The sequence below is a fragment of the Argopecten irradians genome, chromosome 2 (genome assembly GCF_041381155.1).
Source record: "Argopecten irradians isolate NY chromosome 2, Ai_NY, whole genome shotgun sequence".
Classification (NCBI taxonomy): domain Eukaryota; kingdom Metazoa; phylum Mollusca; class Bivalvia; order Pectinida; family Pectinidae; genus Argopecten; species Argopecten irradians.
This window is the reverse complement of record NC_091135.1, coordinates 69,627,821-69,648,623: the sequence shown is the minus strand read 5'-3', so window position 1 is coordinate 69,648,623 and position 20,803 is coordinate 69,627,821. Positions and strand designations below refer to the sequence as shown.

Sequence of the window (20,803 nt, the reverse complement as noted above, 5' to 3'; positions counted from 1 at the left end):
AGTCTCAGCATCATCTGTTTTATCTGGAATACTGGACACTAAGGGATCTACCCTAACTTTCTCTCCAGCCAAGTCATTGCCTAAAATGAGCGACACGCCCTCTATCGGAAGTTCCGGTCTAACACCAATGGGTGACAGGCCCAGTAACCAAGTCTGACTTTAAATAAACACAATGGAGAGGCACATTAACAAAACCTAACTCTACACCTTGAAGCAAAACACTACTACCAGATGAGGTCTCCTCAGACAAAGGCACTACGCCATCTAATATCAAAGAATGAGAAGCCCCAGTATCTCGCAAAATCTTCACAGGTTTCAAGTTGGTAATATCACTAGTAAGTGAAACAAAACCTTCAGAAATGAAGGGAGAGTACTTCTCCAAGACGCTATCAGACTCTGAGCTCTTAATCTCAACAGACACTTTAGAATCTTCCACAATATCACTAAGTTTCTGACTAGGCTTTGACATAGCTAACACAGAAGGAACTGACTGTTTACGCCTTTGCTCCTTACGCTGGAGAGAATAACATTCAGACATAGTATGCCCTACTTTCTTGCAGTAATTACAAACAGGACCAGAAGGAGACCCCACACCTGCCCTATGATCTGTTTTAGAATCAGACTTAGTCTTATCACCTAATTTAGGTTTGTCGTTAGAAGGGCCACTAAAGGTTGGGTTCCTAGGCTGACCAAATTTACTAGTACCTGTGGTACTGTTTTTGTCTTGAGAACTGTTTTTAACAAATGAGCCTTTGTGGGTGAGAGCGTAATCATCAGCCATTGTAGCTGCTTCACTAAGTGTTTCAACTTTTCTCTCATCTAAATGAGTTTTTATGTTTGAGTGGACACAACGTTTAAACTCCTCTATCAACAATAATTGCCTCAATTTACCGAAATCCTCATCAATTTCTTTAGAATCACACCACCTATTAAATAATTGTTCCTTTTCTCTGGCAAATTCTACATGAGTTTGTTCATCTCTCTTTCTCGAGTTTCGAAATTTCTGGCGGTAAGCCTCAGGAACTAACTCATAAGCTTTCAAAATAGCTTTCTTGACTACTTGGTAATTTGAAATCTCATCTACAGATAAAGAAGAATAAATGTCTCTAGCTTTACCAATCAAGACACTCTGAAGAAGCATTGTAAGCTTATCTTCAGGCCATTTCATACTATCAGCTATTTTCTCAAAATGCAGAAAATACTTGTCAACTTCTTTCTCTTGAAAAGGAGGAACTAACCTAATGTTTCTACTGACATCAAAACCTCGGTTTCCTTGTAAACCCCTAAAAGTTAGATTACTTGAACTGTCTTGAGAAGCTAGCTCTAATTCTTTCATTCTAAGTTCTGTTTCAGCTTGAATTTTCTGCTTCTCTAGTTCTAACATCTGATCTCTCTCGATCTCTTTTTCTTTTAATTCTCTTTCAATTTCTTTTGCTCTTAACTCTCTTTCTTTGTCTTTTTCTTTTTCTCTTAACTCCATCTCTTTCATTTCCTTCTCTATTTCCATTTGTCTTAGTTTCATTTCATGTTCAAGTTCCATTTGTCTAATTTGAATTTCTGAACTGACTGTTTCCTCTATACTATCTAATGCACTAGAGTCAAATTTGCCATTGTCAACAAAATATCTTATAATTACATTCCTAATTTCAGCTTTCCTCAAATTAGTTTTGATAGTTAGGCCTAAATGTTTACCCAATAACAGTAAATCCTTCTTACTAACTTGCAAAAGAACTTCCAGGGATGGCGCTTTAACAAACTGTTCTACCTGCATAGTAGTCATATTTATCTAGCTGTTGGTTTCAAATGTAAACTCAAAGTTTGTACACAAATTTTGAAAATTTCTTAATTAATTTTTCAAAGTTAGATTTCACAAATTGAATATCGATCCCGGACGAGCCCCCAATTCCTGTTACATGAACGAATAACAGAAATGAGAAACCAGCAGCTAAATTCAAAACACAATTTAATTATATATACAATATTATACAGAGATGGTTTACAATGTCTAAAGTAATTGGTGGTGGTACAAGAGTAGTACGATGATTTAAAGTGTTACTTATCTGTATGCGAATGTCCTGGTATAATCCTTGATCCTTCCGGGTTTCAAATTAACAATAATCACAAAATCCACAAGGAAATTGAATGTCCACCGATGATTTGTAAAGTTCCAGGCAATATGAATAAATCCACACAAAGTGTTGTAATAATCCACAGATAAAGTCACAATAGCTCTCCCAATAGAATCTTATATGGCGCTGTACAATTCTTGATATGTCTTATCACAGGTCTCATTACAGTTCTGATTAGCCTTGGGCAGCTGGAGTATATATAGCTAAACCGTAATTCAAGAATATTGGAGAACCTCCTACTTCTAGAAATATCTAACTAAAAACAGTAAACAAGTAAACACACACATAACTTTCTGGAAATAGATCATTCTAGATATCTACTTAAAATCAACATGTTTACAAACATATTTGTTTATACATGATTATATTCTAGAAAGTTCTATAACCTAAATCAATGATATGACCTTCATAGGATGTATTGATAAAAAAAGCTATAGGAGTTGTCTCCCTTATCTCATAACTACATGTATTTAGTGTCATACATAACAGTGGAACTAACTAAAAACACAGCGTATTGTTTACTAAGCAAAGTTTCAACCTTTAAACAACCCTTTTTAATCTCCATTAATGTGCATAGTTAGATATCATAGCCCGCATCTGTATACTGTCTAGATTTAACGTGAAGGCTATGTGAATATTTTGGAATATTGCCAGAACTGATAGAGTGACACGTGTTGTGGGGACACGTGTTTTCTATACACATGTATACTGTTAAAGGATTCTCATACTTAGCTTCCGAAAGGTAAAATAAATTACGGGGAAACACGTGTATTAGCGGTATTATATTAAATGGGGATTTCGGGATGACATGCTTCTCTGAAAAAGGCAGCTTAGTGAAACACTGCAGGGAAATAGTTTTGATGTTATAAATCAGGGTATGTATTAATTCTTTGTTTAATGTTGAGAAAATGTGACTGAGAGTTTAGTTATTTATTTACATTGAAAGTTTCATAATTTTGCTTAATATTTTGCATGAAAATTCTGGGATTTCCGAAAACTATCAATTATTATCAATATAGAGGATATAAATATATAGCTGAGGCTTACCAAATGCATTAATGTATGTCTCGTTTTAACTTGTTTTTAAATCATCATCATCATCAGGATATCATCATCATCATCGTATCACCATTTGGGCATGCACTGATTCCCATATACAATGTCCATGTATATCGGCCTGATGTTTTCTAGAAAAAATGGTTCCTTAAACTGTATGATTTTTTTTTTTAAAAATTTCATTGAAATGAAGTTAGAACTATAAGGTTATTATCGGATATGTATCTCCATGTTATAAAGATCTATTCAACGTAATATTTGGATAAACATCCATGGGGTACATGTATACAGTAAGCACAACAACTTTGTATAAAGGTGCAAGATATCCAACTTTGGTCTTTTTCGGTAATACTTGGTGTCAACTGAATTACTTCTCTATGTTATCTTTCATGTAATTTGCACTCTAACAAACTAGTGTAAAAATATGTAATGTGTGAATATGGAAGCATATATGCATGTATGTTTCAAATCCATAAAAGTACCAACAGACTATATTGAGATAAGAGGACATGTTGGATGAAATAGAAATATAATACATTTTGTTAACGGCTCCAGATCAATGTCTGACATTTTAAAAACTTTCGGGTAATATCGGAATCCCAAATCGGAAAAGACCGGAACAGCTCGGACATTTCCGAGCTATTTTCAACGTGTACACAAGCAAAAGCAATCTATATAGTGAATTATTTAATAACTTCGTGAATACGAACTTGACAAAAGTCGGTAAATATGGAATGTTTAAGATATGTAGAACACTTTAAATGTTTTTATTTTTTATGACAAGAGCAAGTCATAGACAATGCAACTCTAATATAGGACACGTTAAAAATGTCACGATTCCGACCGTGTTACGTCATTCTTTTGTTGACGTTGATATATGAGTCCTGATGTAGCGTTCGTAAGAAGTTTGGATGGTGTATATGAGTTCTCAAAACCTCGCATAAAATACGGGATATACTGTCTCCACTAAACCAATTATTTGCGTGAAAGGAGAATTTAAATGGAAAAATATAATGTTTCATTTGACACAGAAATTCTACTTTCATCTTGTATGAACGGATATTCTACCGTGACGCCAGTAAGATTAGAGATGGATAGAATATTACATAAGTATGAATTATTATTATTTGACACAGAAATTCTACCATCATCTGGTATGAAACGATATCCTACCCGTGACGTCAGAATAGAGATGTTTATAAGTATGAAATAGTATGTATGTTAACAATCGGCACACCTCTAAAGCGCCACTCTCACGTGGCAAGATTCCCCATGTCCTCGGCACACCTCTAAAGCGCCACTCTCACGTGGCAAGATTCCCCATGTCCTCGGCACACCTCTAAAGCGCCACTCTCACGTGGCAAGATTCCCCATGTCCTCGGCACACCTCTAAAGCGCCACTCTCACGTGGCAAGATTCCCCATGTCCTCGGCACACCTCTAAAGCGCCACTCTCACGTGGCAAGATTCCCCATGTCCTCGGCACACCTCTAAAGCGCCAATCTCACGTGGCAAGATTCCCCATGTCCTCGGCACTACTTCATCTATCTCTAACATATATAAAGTGCACATTTTTAGCTCACCTGGCCCAAAGGGCCGGTGAGCTTATGTCATGGTGCGGCGTCCGTCGTCCGTCGTCCGTCGTCCGTCCGTCCGTCCGTCCGTCCGTCCGTCGTCCGTCTGTCCGTCAACAATTCCTTTAAATGGCTACTAGTCATAGAGTTCTGCATGGATTGTAACCAAATTTGGCCACAAACATCCTTGGGGGAGGGGGAACAGAACTTGTATAAATTTTGGCTCTGACCCCCCAGGGGCAGGAGGGGCGGGGCCCAATAGGGGAAATAGAGGTAAATCCTTTAAATCGCTACTAGTCATAGAGTTCTGCATGGATTGTAACCAAATTTGGCCACAAACATCCTTGGGGAAGGGGGAACAGAACTTGTATAAATTTTGGCTCTGACCCCCCGGGGCAGGAGGGGCGGGGCCCAATAGGGGAAATAGAGGTAAATCCTTTAAATCGCTACTAGTCATAGAGTTCTGCATGGATTGTAACCAAATTTGGCCACAAACATCCTTGGGGGAGGGGGAACAGAACTTGTATAAATTTTGGCTCTGACCCCCCCGGGGGCAGGAGGGGCGGGGCCCAATAGGGGAAATAGAGGTAAATCCTATAAATCGCTACTTGTCCTAGAGTTCTGCATGGATTGTAACCAAATTTGGCCACAAACATCCTTGGGGGAAGGGGAACAGAGCTTGTATAAATTTTGGCTCTGACCCCCCGGGGGCAGGAGGGGCGGGGCCCAATAGGGGAAATAGAGGTAAATCCTATAAATCGCTACTTGTCCTAGAGTTTTGCATGGATTGTAACCAAATTTGGCCACAAACATTCTTTTTGGAAGGGAAACAGAACTTGTATAAATTTTGGCTCTTACCCCCCAGGGGCAGGAGAGGTGTGGCCCAATATGGGAAATCGGAGGTAAATATTCAAATTCCTTCAGAAAAGAAACAATGAACTTGTATTCAGAACATGACTTGGCATTACAAACCAGGTGAGCGATACAGGCCCTCTGGGCCTCTTGTTTTAGTGGTGCTGATCTGTGCATGTGTATAAATTTTAACGATATATAATATTACATATGTATGAAAGTATGCATTTCAGGTTAAATCCTCGCCAATTTTGTCAATGTATTCATGTATTCTATGCCCATTTCGCGCCAGCCTTTATGAAAATATAAATAGCCGATTGTTTGAAAATAGATTAATTGGGATATGGAAATTCAATTCTTTTTTTTTTCTGTTTTCTTTTTTGTCTAAAACCGTCCGCTTGCTTCTATTGCTTAAATGGACCTTGTCTGCCTTTAGTGTTGATAACCTCTTGTGCTCAAATCAGGTGTTTGTCTGCTGCATTTAAATAAACCTAATTACCTGCCATGTTCATAACTCTTTGACTATCAAGTTCGACAAAATCTTTTTCGCTAGTGTTGAATTGTTTAATTAAACATCGCTACCATTTATATATTATAGAAACAACTTTCAGTTTCTTGCTTTGCTTTTTAATTAGGTTTCTCTGCTACTTCAAAATACCTTTAGTACTGCTGATTGTCCTCAGGCATAAGTTACATGTAGGTTTGATGGGCCCAATTTCATGAACATTGAACATTCCATCTAAGTTAAAAACTCGTGAACTTAAAATTCGTCATAAAAAAGCATTAATAAGTTTTAATTTAGAAAAAATCTTCACACACGGAAATTCGGGGAAGTTGATCCTGCTTTGTTGACTATGCCGACAATATAAGTAAACTTAATTGTTCATTGAACTTGTTTACGGAGTAAATAATAAACATGGCCAATATTCAGTACATACTTGTCAGCTTTAAACATACCACAGAATTTTATATTTAATTACAGTAATAATATTTGAATTGTTAAATCTGTATTAGATCTCTTAATCCTCATGAATATGTTAATTGTATTATAATGTTAGGGGACGGAATAACTTGTGCCTGATCCTTTTATGTTTACAATCAAATATGTTAACAGTAAAATACTATTAAGTAATTATAAGAACAACGAATATTAGATTTTCATGCCATTAACTGACGGCAAAAGTGTGGTCAAAATTTCAAGCTATAAAGAGACCCGAAAACGGATTTAGTATATACATGTACTTGTATCAAACACGAAGTAACTATGCATTGAAAAGCTCTCGTGTCAACCAAGATCAGATGTAACCTTTCACAATGACCTGACAGTAATATTACATATTCCAGGAGAAATGTTCCATGGAATTTGATTTTGTTTAACAGTTTTGTAAAGTTATTCTACAAAGACTAGTAAATAGGGCAGAAATGCACGTTAATGCTGTTACCAATTCTCGTGTTCATGTGATGTTGTTTTATGTTACAGACCCCATTTATGTTCCAATAGAGTTCATTGCGGTCCCTACATTCGTGAAATGTGGGGACCGCAATGCACTCTGGAAGAGATTGAACATGTTCCTATTACACCACAAATGTCGTTTTTAGTAGTACATGCTGATTATCGACCCAAGGTTGCGTAGAAAACATAAAGATCACATTAGGAAATTAACCAACGTCGCCAATAGGTGGCGTTGATTGGTAGGCTAATAGCCCACGTCTCTACTAGGTGGCGCTGACCGATAGAGTAGCAACCGAAGTCTCCATCCAAATTGGTATGTAGACAGGACAACTGTAGATAACGATCATGTTAAACACACGCATCATTTGTCCCGTGATGTTTCCCGAACACTGCCCTCCTGCCATTTTCCACAATTATTCCACGACTAACACACTCGCCTTTACGTATAACTGTTACGATGTATGTACATTGGTGTACATTGAGTGGGTAGGTACCTTGTCGGACTTCCCAAGGCTAATATACAGTATAGCATCTTCTTGTCGGACTTCCCAAGGCTAATATACAGTATAGCATCTTCTTGTCGGACTTCCCAAGGCTAATATACAGCATCTTCCCTCTCGACTTAACTTCTCTGTACTCCATTGGGCCTTGACAATGGGCAATTGGTAAGCGATTTGATTGTGCATTGAGTTGGTAAAACCAGTTTCTGGGACGATCAGCAAACGTAGGTGATTAGGGTTTTCACATTTTAATTTCTAGCAGACTTTTCTCAGTTATTTTCTTTCTTTAATAACCAATGTCGTTCGATCATGACGTTTACACTAAGTAGTAATTTTTTTCATTTTTTTTTTTTTATTTTGCAGGCAAGGAAGTCGACCATTTAAAGCATTTTGATGCTCTTGAAGACCACTGAGAATCGGCATGCTGAATGACAAAGATGCCCGTCGCGCGCAGCTTGCCGCTATGTTACCACTTCCCGACTCGCCTGCCTGACGGACGTCACGTGATGGTCAGTTATATGACTGGACACCAACTAACGGAAACGTATAATATAATTCAGGCATGCGCAGAGCAAAGTGATGGATTTGGACTCGATGAATTCCGAAATGAAGATGAGTTCCGAAATGAGGTGGGTGATTCGGACTGTTTCGCGATTGTTAGTAAGGAATCGGGGACAATGTTGGCAGCCTTTATCTTGACCGTTAGTAAATTTTACCGAGGGTCAAGTGGCGCTGTTGACCCCTACATCCTGGTGCACCCGTCGGAAAGGCGGAAAGGTATAGGACTTTTCTGTCTCCGGACCATCATAGAATTTTCTCAAAGACTAGGCTTTGATGCCATGTACATAGACACATTCTGCAACAACGAGGCTATGATGAAGATATTAGGCATTGTCGGGGGATTCACTCGGGTGGGTTATCTCCCCCTAGGAGGGAAGCTGATGAACGGGATGGTTGTAGGGTCATATATATATTATATGTCGTTACTGACCAATACTCGTGACGGACAATGGGATCAAATAATGGAGGACAACAATGGAAACTGACCACAAGTCAGACGTAATGCACGTGTAGTTTTATAACTTTTATGTAAGGGAGACAATCGTGGTGGAAAGGGAGACAATCGCATTTGAAATCATCGTCATTATTTCTTTATGTGAGAACTTGGTGAAGCGTGACTGGAAATTGTGTGCACCGACATCGAACATTTAATTCTAACGTAGATTATATTGCATATTGTATATAGTAAATCTAGTATGATAATTTGAAGTATATGCTTGTTGTTTTGATAGCCATATTCAAACTTGTTTGGACATTTTAAAGATGCATGTTTCATGTTCCAACTTTGTCGAATGCAATTTTTAGCTCACCTGGCCCGAAGGGCCGGTGAGCTTATGTCATGGGCGCGGCGTCCGTCGTCCGTCGTCCGTCGTCCGTCGTCCGTCCGTCCGTCCGTCCGTCCGTCCGTCAACATTTCCTATAAATCGCTACTTGTCCTAGAGTTCTGCATGGATTGTAACCAAATTTGGCCACAAACATCCTTGGGGGAGGGGGAACAGAACTTGTATAAATTTTGGCTCTGACCCCCCAGGGGCAGGAGGGACGGGGCCCAATAGGGGAAATAAAGGTAAATCCTTTAAATCGCTACTTGTCCTAGAGTTTGGCATGGATTGTAACCAAAATCAGCCACATACATCCTTGGGGGAAGGGGAACAGAACTTGTATAAATTTTGGCTCTGATCCCCCAGGGGCAGGAGGGGCGGGGCCCAATAGGGGAAATAGAGGTAAATCCTTTAAATCGCTACTAGTCATAGAGTTCTGCATGGATTGGAACCAAATTTGGCCACAAACATCCTTTGGGGAGGGGGAACAGAACTTGTATAAATTTTGGCTCTGACCCCCCAGGGGCAGGAGGGGCGGGGCCCAATAGGGGAAATAGAGGTAAATCCTTTAAATCGCTACTTGTCCTAGAGTTTGGCATGGATTGTAACCAAAATCAGCCACAAACATCCTTGGGGGAAGGGGAACAGAACTTGTATAAATTTTGGCTCTGATCCCCCAGGGGCAGGAGGGGTGGGGCCCAATAGGGGAAATAGAGGTAAATCCTTTAAATCGCTTACTAGTCATAGAGTTCTGCATGGATTGGAACCAAATTTGGCCACAAACATCCTTGGGGAGGGGGAACAGAACTTGTATAAATTTTGGCTCTGGCCCCCCGGGGGCAGGAGGGGCGGGGCCCAATAGGGGAAATAGAGGTAAATCCTTTAAATCGCTACTTGTCATAGAGTTCTGAATGAAATGTAACCAAATTTGGCACACAAACATCCTTGGGGGAAGGGGGTAACAGAACTTGTATAAATTTTTGGCTCTGATCCCCCAGGGGCAGGAGGGGCGGGGCCCAATAGGGGAAGTAGAGGTGTAAATCCTTTAAATCGCTACTAGTCATAGAGTCCTGCATGGATTAGAACCAAATTTGGCCACAAACATCCTTGGGGGAAGGGGAACAGAACTTGTATAAATTTTGGCTCTGGCCCCCCGGGGGCAGGAGGGGCGGGGCCCAATAGGGGAAATAGAGGTAAATCCTTTAAATCGCTACTTGTCATAGAGTTCTGAATGAAATGTAACCAAATTTGGCCACAAACATCCTTGGTGGAAGGGGAAACAGAACTTGTATAAAATTTTGGCTCTGATCCCCCATTCTGCAACAACGAGGCTATGATGAAGATATTAGGCATTGTCGGGGGATTCACTCGGGTGGGTTATCTCCCCCTAGGAGGGAAGCTGATGAACGGGATGGTTGTAGGGTCATATATATATTACATGTCGTTACTGACCAATACTCGTGACGGACAATGGGATCAAATAATGGAGGACAACAATGGAAACTGACCACAAGTCAGACGTAATGCACGTGTAGTTTTATAACTTTTATGTAAGGGAGACAATCGTGGTGGAAAGGGAGACAATCGCATTTGAAATCATCGTCATTATTTCTTTATGTGAGAACTTGGTGAAGCGTGACTGGAAATTGTGTGCACCGACATCGAACATTTAATTCTAACGTAGATTATATTGCATATTGTATATAGTAAATCTAGTATGATAATTTGAAGTATATGCTTGTTGTTTTGATAGCCATATTCAAACTTGTTTGGACATTTTAAAGATGCATGTTTCATGTTCCAACTTTGTCGAATGCAATTTTTATATGAATTATCTAAATTTAGTTATTTAAAAATGGTTTTTATTTTTATAAAGGTTTGGTTTGCATGCCACTGCGTGGTTTAGAGTTTTTTCCTGGTGAAAGCTGTCATTTTGTGTTAATGCCCGAATTCTTCTGCTAATTATATATATAATCTAATGCCTGTGTATACAAGCAATGCTGAATAATTCGGACTAATACAAGTGGCATTCATATACACGCGTTAGCGCTCCTCGGAAGATATGTAGAATAGCTTCTGATATTCATAGCCGCTATGAAAATTAGAAAAATACATTCAATCTATATATTTACATTAGAATAATTTATTGAAATAAAAATTATTGAAAAGCTATTATATTATATTTAAAACTATGACACCCATATACGACGAGAAACGAGATTAATGGAACAGCTGGATGACAAAGTCGTTCCACAACGTCGCGTTTTCAAGCTTCCGCCTTCCGGTCGACCTATTTTTGCAAATGACAAAAGATAAACAAGAAATATAGTTAAAATAAGATTTGGTTGACTTACTACAGTAAACGTTAGTTGATTCTATATCAAGAAACAACACGTTAGAGATTATGCATTAAAATATTGTGGGGATTATTTTTTTAGATATGAAACTGGCGTATTGTTTGAAATCAGCTGATCGATGCACGAGAATCGTTGTATTCATAGTGTATTCATAGTGTTTTCATAGGCAAATGTTTTGTTTTCGTCAGTTGGTTGGTTAATTTAGTGGCGAAACACTCAGAATGTAAATATATCGTGATGCTGATAATTTTTGCGGGTCAATATTTAGCGTTTTCATTTCTTTGAGGCAAATTAGATTTTACGTATTCTTAATTTCCAGGTCAAGGGTATTATACATAATTTACACATTCTTGTTTAGATGTTTTCACTGATCCATTTTTACGACAGTATCAATGAAAAGTAAATTCGCGAAAATGTATCGACCAAACGATATTGTCATTCATTTAGAAATACCAAAGGGATGGTTGTTTTATCTTGGCATTTGAGTTTTGATGTTTTTGTTTATTTTTAGACTTTTTAATTTTTATTTTTGTAATGTTATTATTATGTCACAATCTGTAACATCGTCGGATTCTCGTGGTTGGTTGCATTTCGTTACACTTATTAACAATCGGAGCACACCTCGGAGAAGTTTCCGGCAGTCTTCGGAAATACATGTATATATCCGAAGATTGACGGAAATTACTACGAAATGTCGCGATTGACTTATTAACTGTAGCATAGTAGCGTACGTAGTGCAATCAGTCGTGGGTCTTCATCGATGAATATGTAAATATAAGATTGTTTGTTCATCGATGAATATGTAAATATAAGATTGTTTGCGACTGTAAATGGCATATTCATGAGTGTTGATGTGTAATTGTAAGTTGTTTTATTTTCTTTCCTATCCTGTACAAATCACAGAAGAACAGTGATAGCGCGTAGGACCGTAATGCTTTTAAAGCGCCTGTTGTGGGATCTGGACGGACGTATTCTGACCATTAGATGCCTCTGGGTAATGTGCGAGCATTGACCTGTTGTTATGGATTATCTGTTATCATACAAGATAACGTGTATAAGAGCCCGAAGTTCCTTTCTGCTTCCCCTAACAACCTGAACATGATAACTCCGTCACTGATGGTTTTTCGTCAGTGGACAGATCTTGGAGCCTTTCCCCTTGAGTTGCCATGTACTCGTAAATATAACAGATATTAGCATCCTTATAATTTCGTCCCAGAATTTCAAATATTAATAATTCCCCATGGTTTTTATTAAGAATTTTTTTTTATTCCTTCCCTTATATCATTACGATTACCGGTGACCAAAAACCCAATCATCCTATTAATGTATGCCTCAGCTATATACCTACTATAACATGGAAAAGATGGTAATAGGTTAGAGGATAAACCCTCAGAAACATCTAACCTGAACATTGTTGGCCCGAAGATGTGTTTTTCCTTACAAAAGGCATTTTTTTTAAGGCAGCGTCCCCTGCTAAACTTTAAAACACCTCCCACTTATTAATACGGCCCAAGTTGCAAGAGGTGGTTAATTTAGCCCTTACTTTACTACAAAAACACCTACTCACTACATATCTCTACGTCCCCCATTTACCCACGTTGCTCAAACATGTTGAACTACAGGCCCCCCCAATTCAGTTCGAAATTCTTTCCTTGGTAAAAAATCGCGCACCATACCAAACAGGGCCCCCCCAGGAAAACTAATAATTTGATTATCAAACCGAAATTGTTTTTCGCTTCCCACCCCTTTGGTACACCTTCCAAAAACCGCCCGTGCAAAAGATTGAAACCATGTCGCCGGTTAACACAGCCAGTATGCATTTTGAACCAGTCTGGCCCGACCATCTCGCCAATTACTGATGACCCCACCTATCCATTGCCTCGATAGCTAAATACAATGTAGATTGCACCCGTATATTATTTAGAGTGTGTATTTTTCCTGTCCTCGTCGTTTCTAAATCACTAATCTGTAATGGCTCCATTTGGTTTGGTCAAGTCCCCTAGCTGGTGTCACGATTTAATATTTTTTAGACGAAGATACCTCTTTACTGAGAAGAAAAGATCGTTAACAACAACTACTATTTAGGCTTCCTATAGCGTGGGTTTCATGTCTTATAGGCTTAGGGTGGACGATAATTTATTAGTTGAAGATTCCTCTGCTTGCCAGGAAAGTCTTTATCAATATTCAGTGTAAGCGTTTCCTGGTTGCTCCAAATCTTACAGTTGGAATAACATAATGTAAACTGTCACCTTGGTAAGTATCTCCCTAGGAGTTACATATTATAAACGGACAAACAAAAACATCCACGGAAACATTGGCCAACAACTACAACCGGAAATTCAATACTAGATCATCTCAACAATCGTGATAATCCATAACACCAAACTTCATGATATTTTGTATTTTACATCAGGTGTTTAGCTTGTTTCTATGTTTTAAAAAAGAGCAGCGAAGCCCCCCTTGTGGTTAATATTTTTCCCGAACCCCCTTTTCTCCTGTTTGTTTGTGTTTTCAACATAGCAACAATTATGTGGTGGGGTTTGTTGTAAACCGAATTATAATGACAGCCCTTACTCGTTTTATTTAATTTAATATTTTACTCAATAGGTTTGTTATCCTCCTTTGAAAACCTCGGATTCGATGAAAAAAAGGTGTATTCCGGCATAAGGTTTTATACTCCGAGCTGTTAGTTATAGTGATAGTGTGTGCCATCACCAGGGAATTTTATGTTCGCGACTTATGGTGCTTTTCCCCACAATCACTGAATTGAAATTTAATCCGCATATAAAAAAAATAAAAAAAAATTTGTCTATGATTAACACATAGTCCCCAAGTTACTCTTGGTTGTACAATAATGTAACAACCAACTGTATACTCCCATCTCAATTTGAATCTATAAGTGTTTTATTACTTTGGGTTTTTCGATTCGTCCAATACTATAAAGCCTAAACAATAGTGTGTTATAAGTATTCATTTCTAGTTACAATGTAGTAACTATAAATTGGGTATACAAACATAACTTAGATTTTATTCAAAAAACGTCATGCGTTTTAATTGGATATATTTTAAGCTTGATTGGTCCTCAAACTCAACCGAACTAGTAGCCCCATTATTAAGCACTAGATTAGCTTACCAATCCATCTAAACTGTTCATGTTACCATTAGGCTGCTTATTGTATAAAATCCGATGTAATACCAAGGTTTTATGTAGGGTCCCTAAACTTACTACAAAAAATAAAAAAGGCCATTATATAAATTAAATTTATTTTTGTCATTTGAGATGTGTCACCGCCCCAAATACGAAGTACATATAGTACTTCACTTTTTCCTATTATAGAGCATTAGTGCCGTGGGATTTATTTTCAGTAAAGGGACGGCTAATAATGATATTATTTTTTTAATATAATGTCATCCTTTGCTTGTATCATTAAAGAATAAGAATCGCTTCTGTAAATTGTTTTTCATGGTTATATTATGTGCTGTAAAAGGTAGACATGAAGAAAATAACATCTTCTATTTCTCCCCAGCTGCTCTCGAAATAGTTGTGACCTAGAAGAAAACAAATAACCATTTCGGGTCCTCAGGGAAAGGGGGGACAGTAAGCCTATATGTTATACGAATCAAACTAACTGTATAAAAATGTTTTATCATCCCACTGTTAACCGGGGACCGGCGCGTCCCCTCCCCCCACTGTTTAACATTTGTACAATCAAAAACGTAAAAGATAAAAATGTAAAAATTACGGCTGCCGCGACGAAACAGGTCATTTAGGTCCAATCGAACTTATTCCATTGTTCACCACTAGTGTTAGTAGGATAAATACAAAAAAAAATAACGGTTAAACCAAAGGCCCATTATTTTTCCCATTAAGATACATTTTTACGGGTTATACAAAACAAATAGCAAAACTATGGTTGTATTAATCGTGTAATATATCGAGCTTGTAAAACAATTAATACAAAAAATTATAATCTCCCAAAATCAAAAAAACAAAATTTGTTGGGGGTTCCCTTTGTGATAAATCTCTTTTTTACAATTAAAGCAGATTGAGTGGGAACGAACTTGTTATTACAGGTGGGGAGCATTTAATCCGCCCCTGTTCCAATTCTATACTCCTGTGGTCCCATAATTCAGTGCACTTTTTTTATCACCGTAACTAAAGTTTAAGTGAAAGTATTTTTAACTGAACCCACTGGTTCCGATGGTTTATTTTTTATATTATTTTCCTTCCGGCTACTCTCTCCGACACCTTCTTCCTATCCCCAACCACACAAAACCTGGAACTACAACGTTTCCTTCCTTATTGAAACCCTGCATCTTGATTGCCTAGTTCTTAATATGACCGTTTTTTAAATTAATAAACCCCAAAACCCACCATTTTGTTTAACAACAAGGTGTAGTAAATTTATTTATCTCGGGGGATAAAATCTAAAACGACAATGGGCCAATAGTACTTAAAATTGGCACTGGGGGGATCGAGGTGCGTAATGTTTATGTTTTAAAGGGAAATAGTAAAGAAAAAGCAAAAAAAGTTGAGTGAAAGATAATAGAACAGGAAGTGAAACTAACGAGGGAGTTAATTTCCCGCCTTTCCTATTACCCTGAAATACAATCTGAATGTTTATATTAGTAAAAGCTGCGTTTGTTTGGTATAAATCAAATCAAATGGCCTCGTTGATATGTATTATCCCCCGTAAATAATAGGGGGTAAAATCCTACATGAAATTTTCCCGCTAACGTTAGCCCCTCCCCCCCCTGGAGGTTCTGCCATGCGATTTTGTTAAGACCCAAATATTGTGGCCCACAAAACAAAATCCCCCTTGGGTGGTAAAGGGAAACATGAAGTCTTGTTATAAATTTAGTGGCGCTACTGAGTACCCCCCAAACAGTCGAGGGAGGGGCGGTGACCCACAACTAGGGGAAAAAATAAGAGGTAAATCCTATAAAATCGCTTACTTTGTTCCCACGAGTTTTAATTTCTTCTGCAATGGATTGAGATGATTCATTATTTTGGCAATACTATTTGGCGCAATACATCAACACATCCTTGGGTTCAGGGTGGATAGGGATGAAAATGAAAAACTAGTGGGAATAAATTTTGGCTCTATGCAAACGCCTCACCCAGGTGGGATTAAGTGATGGGGGGTGTGCCGGTAACCATAACATAGGGGAAAAATTAGAGAAGTAAATCCTATAAATCGCCTACTTATTGTCCTATGTTAAAGTTCTGCATGGAAAAATTGTAAACCAAAATTTTTGGAATGCCACATAATCTATCTTTTGAGAAATCCGGGAACCAGAACGAGACGGAAGGGGTGAAACAGTTGAACTTGTAATAAAATTTTGGCTCTTGACCCCCCCCTGAGGGGGCAGGTAGGGGTTGGGGTGGGCCACCCCTAATAAGGGGAATTAGAAATAATAAATGATTCCCCAATATATTCCTTCTCAGAAAAAAGAAACAATGTAACCTGTAAATTCCAGAACATTATACTTATTGGCACCATTACAAAACCAGGTTGAGCCGATACAGGCCCTCCTCGGCCCCCCCCTACCTTGTAAAAACCCGTCCCCCCTAATATTACAACAGCAATGCCCTTATTTAACTGTTTGCCGCCCTTGTGGTTTTTCCCAAAAACTTTAAGTGTGGCGCAATCACCACGATATGAGAAAACAAAAGCCCAATTAGTTTCTTGTTTTAAAAGTTAAACAAATGTTTATATTCCTAATTGGATAAATTACAGAAGGAAATAAAGGTAAATGACAAATGCAAAACAAATAAGATCTATAGTTCATTCCAAAAACAAAACAAACTTGTAAACATCCCAAGGTGTTTGTGAAACCAATATCCAGACCCTTTAAAAATTAGGTTCCCCTCCCCCTGCACGGGAGACCATGTTAACTATAAATGTTAGTAAAAATGACCCCTTGATTCGAAACATGACAGGACCTACAAAAAAAGTTTAATACAGTAAAACTTTAACAAAAGTCACAACATTTTTGAAGTTAAAAAGAGTTTGTTAGCGATGTCCCCACCTATCAGAGGGGGGTAAGAGCCAAAAGTTCTGTTTCCCTTCCCCCAATGATGTTTGTGGCCAAATTTTCAAATTTGGCCACAATCCATGCAAAACTCTAGGACAAGTAGCGATTTAAAGGATTTTCCTCTAATTCCGCCCCTCCTGCCCCCGGGGGGTCAGAGCCAAAATTCATACAAGTTCTGTTCCCTTTCACCCAAGGATGTTTGTATCCAAATTTGGTTACAATCCATGCAGAACTCTAGGACAAGTAGCGATTTATAGGATTTAACCTCTATTTCCCCTATTGGGCCCGCCCCTCCTGCCCTCGGGGGGTCAGAGCCAAAATTTATACAAGTTCTGTTCCCTTTCACCCAAGGATGTCTGTAGCTAAATTTGGTTACAATCCATGCAGAACTATGACTAGTAGCGATTTAAAGGAAATGTGGACGGACGGACGGACGACGGACGTCGCGCCATGACATAAGCTCACTGGCCCTGCGGGCCAGGTGAGCTAAAAATATAAAACGAAAATCATATTTTTTCTCATTGATTTTTGATTATTGTAATAGTTGTACTTAAATAAAAGTCAGAATGGCATTCATATCGTAAGATGGATACTATATTAAAGCTTTGGACACAAACAACATTAAAAGCTTGTAGTTGCATGGGGTATAAAAATTATAAAATGACAATCATACTTTTTCAGAAAATCCTATTAATATTTTTTTCTCATTTATTTTTGTTTGAAAGAGACTTTTTCCCCAGTTCTCCTTTACTCCTTGCTCCATGATCATGACACAATCTTAGACTTAAGCTTACGAATTAGCCAGACTGAAATGATGTAACGTTTGGTAACATCATCCTTGATTGGCTAATTAATTAAGTCTAAACTATTGACGTACAGTTTTGGACTTAATATTGTTTTATGATCCAATCCTGACCCCAAGATCCTGTTACGGTCATAAGTCTGAAACAGTCACATGTTCACACTTAATTAGCCAATCAAGACGGCGTTACAAAAACGGCCATTGGTCTGAAACAGTAATAAGTTCACACTTAATTAGCCAATCACAGATGGCGTTACAAAAAGTTACACTACTTTTTATTGACTAAGCAAAATCTTAGGTCTAAGGGTGCTTCATGATCAGGATCCTGGGGTTTGACCATTTGTCCGAAATGCTTTTGCTCTCCATTTAATTCATCTTGGATTCTTGTAATCTTTCCTATTTGTTGGTCCAATTTATCGATGTCTGTTGTTTCATGATCTGGATCCCGAGGTTTGACTTCTTGCCCGAATTGATGTTGCTGTCTTTTTAACTCATTTTGAATTCTTCTAGTCTTTCTTTTCCGTTGCTTCTTTTTATCGATGAGTGTTGATTCATGATCATGATCCTGGGGTTCGACCTCTTGCCCGCAATACTTTTGCTGTCTTTTTAACTCATCTTGAATTCTTGTTATCATTCTTTTCTGTTGCTTGAGTTTATCGATGAGTGCCTTTCGATCCATGTCGACGTGTCTCGATTTCTTTTCTATGTAATCAATATCGGTTACAGGACTGTTTTCAAGCTGACGTAATTTTTCGTCTTGACGTCTTTTTCTTCCATCCAACATGTGCCTTACCTTTGAACATGGTTGACATCTTGCACCCTGTACTAAAAACTTGCATACAATGTGACGAATCGTGGAAGAGTAGGCGACAACCCCCTTCACTGCTTTAAAGTCTCCTTCTCTATAGGCTGTGGTATCTCCTGCGTTATTTTTTATATGATCTCCAATTTCTACCATGCTTTGGAAGCACTCATCCGGACTTCCTATACAAACACTATAGTCATTCAGTTTTCCCAAAAGAGCAGTTACTTTCATCGGAGTATCGAACACATCTGGAAGTCCAATCCAAAATTCGTGATCTCTGGATAACTCAATCTGATGAACGAAAAGTCTAGCCTTTAAATTTCGACCTATTGTCACTGACAACTTCACTGTAGGTTGACTGACGGAAGGGTAGAGTTCCAGTATTTGAATATTCTCCGAACAGGAGTTCATTTGGTATGGGAAAGTCACAACACTTGATAATGCTGATCGGAAGCCGTCATAAAACGACAAGGTATCCATAGTTTCACAAACGTCTTCCAAAGTATCCGATTCATTTTCAAGTCTCTTAGGAATACCGTATCCGGGTTCAGTTTTTGTCACAGTGGTGGCAGCGGTGGGATCACTACCAGGTCCAGAGCACAACAGTTTATGATCCTGCTGCTGATGACCATCTTCTACAACTTTTTCCTCAAATAAAGGACTAATGTTCTCTTGCTTGATACTGGGCATAGAGTCACCACAAGTATAGGATTCATTTTGTTCGAGTATTCTGTACTTGCATTTCTTTGGGGGAATGCCAATACGCTTTCTGCGTGAAATGTAACCGTCCATGTTTAAATTGTGTCTGAAAAAAAGATGATATAAAAATAAAATTTAAGTTAAAAATACAATGTTAAACTGTTATATATGTACAGTGAAATGCGTTCGTCTCAAACCACAAATCACGTGAATAGTTTTCAACCAGTCGTATGCGCGTTCATCGCTCCGGAATAGCATCAGTCAAACTGTGGGCGGAGTTTAGTAACAGCGATAATCTAACTGAGGGCGGGGTTTACCTGTTATAGTTGTTACACAATTAATACCGCAACAATTTGGCACACAAAATCGTAAAATAAAATACATGCATGTATATATTCATGACCTACATGTACAAAATATACAAAGCCACATGTACAGTCACAGGTTAAAGTGAGTGTAAATTTGGTATTTCAGTATCTCAACTTTACAATACTATTTTATTTGAAATCACATGAGCTAGAGTCGTTACTTAATACATGTACATGTATATTCCAAACGTCAAATTATGCTTTCTTGAACTACAATAGAGTGTTTTTAGCACAAATTATCATAGGTTTGAATAGAAATTTACATGCATACTGTTAAAAATTACTATTACAATTCAAACAACTATAACAATTAGACGTGGGATGTCTGCTTCCACATGAAACATCTCCATAAGGCAAAAAAAAAATGTCTGTTTAGGTTACAAGACCTACCCTAGTTTTTTTAGCCATGACCCTATTATTTTCTGTATCTAAAATGATACTACTATATATATATAGTTTTACTCAATCAGAGCTAGTGCGCTGTTTATATCTTCTTTCTTAGTCAAATCTCCAATAAAAAAAATCCCTACCTACTGACCCCATGTAACCATAACCAGTCATATTTTTTGGCCTCATATATACGAAGCTATCAAGTTATAGTGTTGTAGTCTTTCGATGGTTATATGGTACGATTGAATTAAAAAACATGTTTGAAACCTTTTTATCGCCAAGTGTATGCTAACAAAGCTTTGGTAAAAAGGTGTGACCAAGTCAAATCAGTAGATTTCTTTGAAGTCAACATTGTTTGCGCTACACCACATGCGTCTAACCTATTGAGGCAACTTCCC

General features: G+C 38.1%; 1 protein-coding gene and 1 pseudogene across 1 annotated transcript in view; one reads left to right on the top strand and one right to left on the bottom strand.

Moving 5' to 3' along the window:
• LOC138316816 (uncharacterized) overlaps positions 1-20,803 on the bottom strand; it is a 56,768-nt gene that overhangs the window by 24,022 nt on the left and 11,943 nt on the right. The window lies entirely within an intron of this gene.
• Positions 2,921-9,627, top strand: LOC138316336 (uncharacterized; annotated as a pseudogene).